Genomic DNA, 6126 nt, shown 5'->3' on the forward strand with positions numbered 1-6126 from the left:
CCCACCCCTGCAAGTGTTCAGGGCTGGTCTGGGCTCTGAGGAACATGGTCTAGTGAAAAGTGCCCCTGCCCATGACAGAGAGGTTGAAAGTCGACGATCTCTAAGGTTCTTTTCCACCCAAACCATGCTATGAAAATAAACCCTTGTCTCCCTTAATCACAGCATCAGACCATGTGAACATGTGGACCACTGAAAAATCTTCCATTTTCAAGTCAGAAATTTCCCACCACTACAGCAGGTTCTTATTCAGGTTTTTATTAGTTTTGTCCATCTTTGGGCATCAGAGAAATAAATTTTGAACAAAACCTTCTGCTGCAGCTGCATTCACTGCTAGGTGATAGTACTGCTAGGTGATAGTAGAGCCAAAAGACTGGACTGGAAAAGGCAAAAGCTCAAAAAAGGAGAAAACAGACATTAATACTGAAGATCCCAAAAGATGAGAAAGGATCCAGCCCAGCCTGCATTTCCAGGCAGGAGTTATCAAGGCATGACTTCCTTAGATAGCCAAGGAGAAGAAAATCATGGGAAAATGCTGTAAAAGTAAAAATTTATCAGTGGAAAATGTCCAGAGGTATTGGACATGTCTTGACACTGGAAATGTCTAGGCAAACCCAGAGCTGTGAGTTATGGGTTTGAAACAGAAACAGCCCCACACACAGGCTGCAGGAGTGGCACCACTGCACAGACCACTCTCCTGGCATCCCAGTGGTGGATGGTGGCATTTAAGGACACTCATCACCAAAAGGGGATGGTTTTGATTTTCTGCAGCCAAAACAGGGACATGTAGATGTGATCTCTTCTTCACTCCTCATTCTGCAAACCCTTGCTTAGCTGAACCCACAAAGAGACTTGGGGTACATGGGCCAGGCTCAGGTGCCAGCAAGCCCACAGAGAAAGTAAGAGCTCAAGAGAAGCCAAAGTGCACTTCAGATTTCTCTGGAACACAGGAGTCCCAGCCTAAGCTGATATCCATGACACTGAACAGATTTATACAAACTCTGCAAAATTCACACCAAGAGATCAGGGATAATGTTCTGTGCCCTGTTTCCACCTCTTCCCTGGGGGAGAAATAGAGGAGTTTGTCATGATGTCACTTGTGCCTCTTTATAGCAATCCTCAGAACCTACATTCCACTTTCTATTTTACGCTCCCTGATGCTCCCCCTCAACCAAAGCCCTCAACAGCATGGTTTTGGAATGACAAATATCTTCACAGGCTTGAGTGACTGCAGTAACCTCACATTCCCTTTCCTGGTGCAGCTTGCATATCACAAATTCACATAGTTCGAAGTCAGCCCTTGAATACTTCACATGCTGGTTCTGCTGCTTCCCCCTATGGCATCAACAGCTCTAAGCAACCCCATGCTGCCCCTGACCTGGCTCATCTGATATGCTTTAGACTGATAAACAGGGCCAGTGACAAAGAAAAGGGAAGGAAATCAAGAAACATGTTCTGGCAGAGTAATGAAGACCACATTTACATAAGCTGCCATCAGTGACCACCTCACATTTGTTGTCCACCACCGAAAGCTTTTAAGGATATTTTAAATTAATCTAATTCACTCAGGGCTCTGTGTGAGGGGAACCAGAGGTGCAGGAGTCTGCAAGCTCAATAGAGATAGACAATGCAGGGGAATGGCATCCACCAGAACTTGTGGTGCTGCAAGGATCAGTGAGAAAGGCAGTCTGGTTTCAGATCCCTCCCATAAGATTAATTTGGGCTGTGATGCAGGCAGACGTTAGTGCACAGCAAAAGCTGAATGCCTTGGCTGTCACTTGATCAGGCATAGTGATGATTTTACTAGCAAAGTGCCTCTGCACTGAGATGCTGTTTCTGCTAACTGCCTATCAGTAACTCTACCTCCATAGGAAAGACTTCAGGCCTCATCCAGCAGAAAGATAACATAGGTTACATCCTATAAGATTCTATCTTAAACCATAATGTAGATACTTAAATTTCTGTTGAAGGAGTTAAAACAAGTTTTTACGTCCTTGTATCTATATATAACTTATAGGATTAAAGAAAGAAGGGAGGTAACATATTTAACTCTCTTACTTCAGCTATCTAAATTTGAATTTTACTGCCATTCTTCCTTTGTCTATAAACATCTTTCCACTCACTTTGGCAGGCACAGCCCTACCATGCACAGATGAGATTTCTGAATGCCTCTGTCAGAGGCTGAAAGCTTTCAGCTTTCCACAGAACTGTGCACATGAGCAAAAGGACTGTTTTGTTTAAAGGCAGATAATGTAATCTGTTCTGGGGAATCTGCATGGAAATGAATGCTGAATGGCTGCTTAACTGTAACCTGGTGTTTATGAAGATGTCTAATGACTTTTAGTGCTTTTAGATGTAAAAGAAGAAAAAAACATATTTCTAATCCCAAAGAAGGGATTAACTTGTTTCTGCCCCTTATATTCCATTAAAGATGCAACATTTGCTTTACGTCAAGAGAAGTCCCAGCTTCTTAAATGCCTTGTCTAAGTGCAAATATTACTTGGCACCAAAATGGGATACAGTTAGGTCTAATGTCATGTCACCAGTATTGCTCATATTATAAAGAAAATGGCAATTCCTTTGGATAGGAACTGCATGGTTTGTTCAAGTAACTCCGCTCCATGTACATTCAAAATTGGCTTCTGACAACAGGATTTCAAAAGTAAAGTGCAACATGTTTGTATATGCAAGGAACAATATGAATGACCTGTAGCAGCCCAGTTGTCCACTGCTCACTGGGCATAGCTGCCCTTGACTAGCAGTCTGACAGCAAAACTTCCAAACACAAACACACAAAACTTCCTTATCACTAAATCAAACACAAACACACAAAACTTCCTTATCACTAAAGACAAACACAAACACACCCAAAACCACAAGCTGAACATTTCTACCCAGAAACTAACCAGGTTTTCTTGTAGATGTTACATATTTCACGTTTTGTGTCCCCTCTTTTGATGGTTGAACTGACAAGCAATAGAAAAAAAAAACCCTGGGTACATCAAATTTTTGCTGCGCCAGTGCAATGGATCATTCTGTTCTCTGGTTACAGCACATCATGAAAATGCAATTCAGTGGGTGACCCAGCCAAGAGGGGATAACAGGGGCATGAACTACCTGAATTACCACTCCTAAGGAGTGCTGAATCTACATTTTCACAAAGGAACAGCTGGAGTTTTTCAGGAGTTAATTCCTCATAAAGATGCTCAACCTTTCCACTCTTACAGCATATTTTCTTTTGAAGATTTAGTCTGTTGAAAATCCCATTTTACACCTGAAATAGGAAAGACAAAAAAACTACCTTCTACTCCACCACCTATGTTCTTTAGTAGATCATTTGGAGGAAACTCACCATGGTTTCCTTTTAATAAAGTCCAACATGCTTTCACAGAATACAGATGGACAGGAGATGCAAGAATATTGGATAGAAATTGGACATACTTTACCCTTTCCTCTCGCTCTGACTGCTTTTTTCTCCTCCTCCACACACACCACCTTCAGAGAGTAAGCAACCAGCCATTTTCAGAGGTTGCTTAGGAGCTTTCCAAGTTATCATCATACACGTCAAAGGTATTTTAAGACACAGCTGAGTGTACCAGAATATGCAACAATGACAAAGCCAGGCTGCCTGGCATGTTTTGTTCATGCTATATGAATACCTACATAGGAAAAATTCCAGCAGTGCTGCCTCACTAAAGGAACTTTATCAACAAACACCCCTCCAGTGACTGAGATAACCAGAGGACCAGACAATATCATCCAGTGAATACTGGAGCCCTTCATTTAGGGTCGCTCAGTCCAAACTCACTGCTCAGAGAGCCAAACTCTCCCATAATGATGTCTTTCATGAGCTTTGTGGGATTGTTTCTTCCCTCTGTAACATCCCAGTTCCTCTGGCACTCCTACAAATACTACATTATCTCCACTGGGGCTTACAGTGCTTCAGAGAATATACAACCTATGGAAAAATCTCCTCCTCCAGTTGCTCATTCAGATTTCAGCAACGAGACAAATAATGTAGAGATTGCTCCAGCACTGTCTTTCATGATGCACACTAGAGATTTGAGTACACGCCCCAAGGCTTTTTTCTTTGCCTCCTTGCACCTCTCTGAGTTGGTAACAGGGCCAAGCTATGGTGTTCCTCAAGAAAAATCCAGAAAACACGTTTTAAAAATGTACCAGCATCTCTATAACATAACACATTGCTTTACATGGAAAAGAAAAGAGAGATGGAGGGGAATAAAAAAGGAGCAAGACTGGAATGCCGAATGGTTTCCCACAGTATTCCTTAGCACCAAGGGAGGAAAGCATTGAATAACTGGTGCAGGCGCGTTTCCCTTTGTTAGCACGCCCGACATCTGTGATTCTGCTGCTTGCTGCCCTGTGGAATCCCTTCCAGTTGTCCCAGCAGCTCAGAGTCCTGACAGAGGGGGTGATGGAGAAAATAGCAGAGGAAGAGCAGCTGTGAGTTTTCAAGCATAGTTTCCATTTGTTCTGGATGCCCACAGCAAAAGCACCTTGATTTTTTGGCAGTAGCCAGCCTGAACATGTTTTCTTCAATTTGTTCCATGATGTGACATGACACATTAATGGAAGGCAGCACACCCACACACAGCAGGCTGCCTGAGGTTGTCTAATCACCACGGTATCCATCAAGAAAAATGCACAAAGTCTTTCAATCTTTTTCAATTGGACTCAAGATTTACTTGGCCACACTCTGAAAGCATATATTTGAGCCTGAGGACTGGTTCTGTGTGATGATGAGCTTTCCTTAAGAGCTGTTAATGAAACAAAGGAAATGACCCCGTGGATCAGATCAAGGAACTGTTTCAATCCGTGTCCAGCTGAAGAGGATGCTGGAATCCTGTCAACAGAGGATGTTGACATGAGTCAGCCAGCAATGTTTGCATGGGTCAGTCTGTAACAGAATATTCTGCTTATATAGGGTGCTTCTTTGTGATGTTTCACTTTGGGACTGCATCCCATTGCACTGGACCTACTACTTTCTTTTCAAATAGGTTTACTTGCCATTATTGAGAGAGCTTTTGCATATTTGTCTGTCTGATTTTTCCTGATGAAACTCTTATTTTACAACATTTGGTTTTTTCATTTTTTAAGAGAATCTCCTTTTTGAACCCACAACTATCGTGGCACCCCATGCTATCACCCTGGTCTTTGGTTCATGCTGTTTAGTGCCATCTGAGTCCATTTTTTGCCCATAGAATGAATTCCACAGACAATCAGAGTTGGCCAGGACAGATTTCCTTTGAACCTCAGATGGAACAGGAGGAACAGCATTTTAGTGTGTCTCTAATTACAGCCACCATGACAGTTCATATGTGTAGCAATAAAAATAACCATAAACCTACCTAATCATTAAAGTAAAGCAAACAGCTCCTCTCTGTATCATCATACACAGGTACTGGAGTTGCTAATAAACCAGGAAGAGCACTGAGGCACTGGAGTAGCATCTTTCCTATCTCCACAGTTTCTTAAACAACTTTAGAGGCGTATTTTTATTAAGTATATGAAAGGCAGATGATCTTAAACCTCAAAAAGAGTCTGTATAATAATTGTGTGCTCTTCTAATGCTCTCCAAAGACCTATTCAGAGTCCGTTCTGAAAGACAATAATATATCAAGAACTTCTGCAAACTTCCTCCTAATGAACACATGCCAATTTGAGACCAAGAATTCTGGCCTCGGAGGACAAAATAACCACTGCACTTAGTCTCTGGGTGTTTTGCTACTTTATTTCAGAGTGATTCAAAATCTAATTAAATTTCTAAACTCTAATGAAATTACAGAAGAAAAATCATTTAGGATTATATTATATACAATTACTCACAGCTGAAAATTACAGTTAGCCTCTTTCACCAAGATAGGGTCTCCTGAGAAATCCTTGTTATTCATATAACGTATAAATCTGACATTACTCCCACTATTTACAGGTCGAAGGTAAAAGCAGAATTAATTAAACATATATATCCTACCCAGTGGCTGGATGGTGAAGAACGGGGGAAGGCTGATAATGATGACGGTGCTTGAAACCACATTTCCCAATTTGGTCAGGAATCAGAATAAACCTATTACAAAGCAGGATTCTATTAAGTCTGCCTTATTCTGGTCA

The 6126-nt window shown here is 41.7% G+C and overlaps 1 protein-coding gene across 5 annotated transcripts in view; it reads right to left on the reverse strand.

Annotated features, from left to right (window-relative positions):
• The window catches only part of C9H10orf71 (chromosome 9 C10orf71 homolog), a 46615-nt gene that overhangs the window by 37399 nt on the left and 3090 nt on the right, over nucleotides 1-6126 (reverse strand). Inside the window, exon 1 of one of the 5 annotated variants that reach the window (XM_063163586.1) lies at nucleotides 3439-3563. The exons of 2 other annotated variants lie outside the window; for them this stretch is intronic. The gene's annotated coding sequence lies outside the window, so the exon portion shown is untranslated. Of the gene's footprint in view, nucleotides 1-3114; nucleotides 3262-3438; nucleotides 3564-6126 lie in introns of those variants that run through there. 2 more of the 5 variants (XM_063163587.1, XM_063163588.1) reach the window with 2 other exon arrangements.

Source organism: Melospiza melodia, chromosome 9 (genome assembly GCF_035770615.1).
Source record: "Melospiza melodia melodia isolate bMelMel2 chromosome 9, bMelMel2.pri, whole genome shotgun sequence".
NCBI lineage: Eukaryota > Metazoa > Chordata > Aves > Passeriformes > Passerellidae > Melospiza > Melospiza melodia.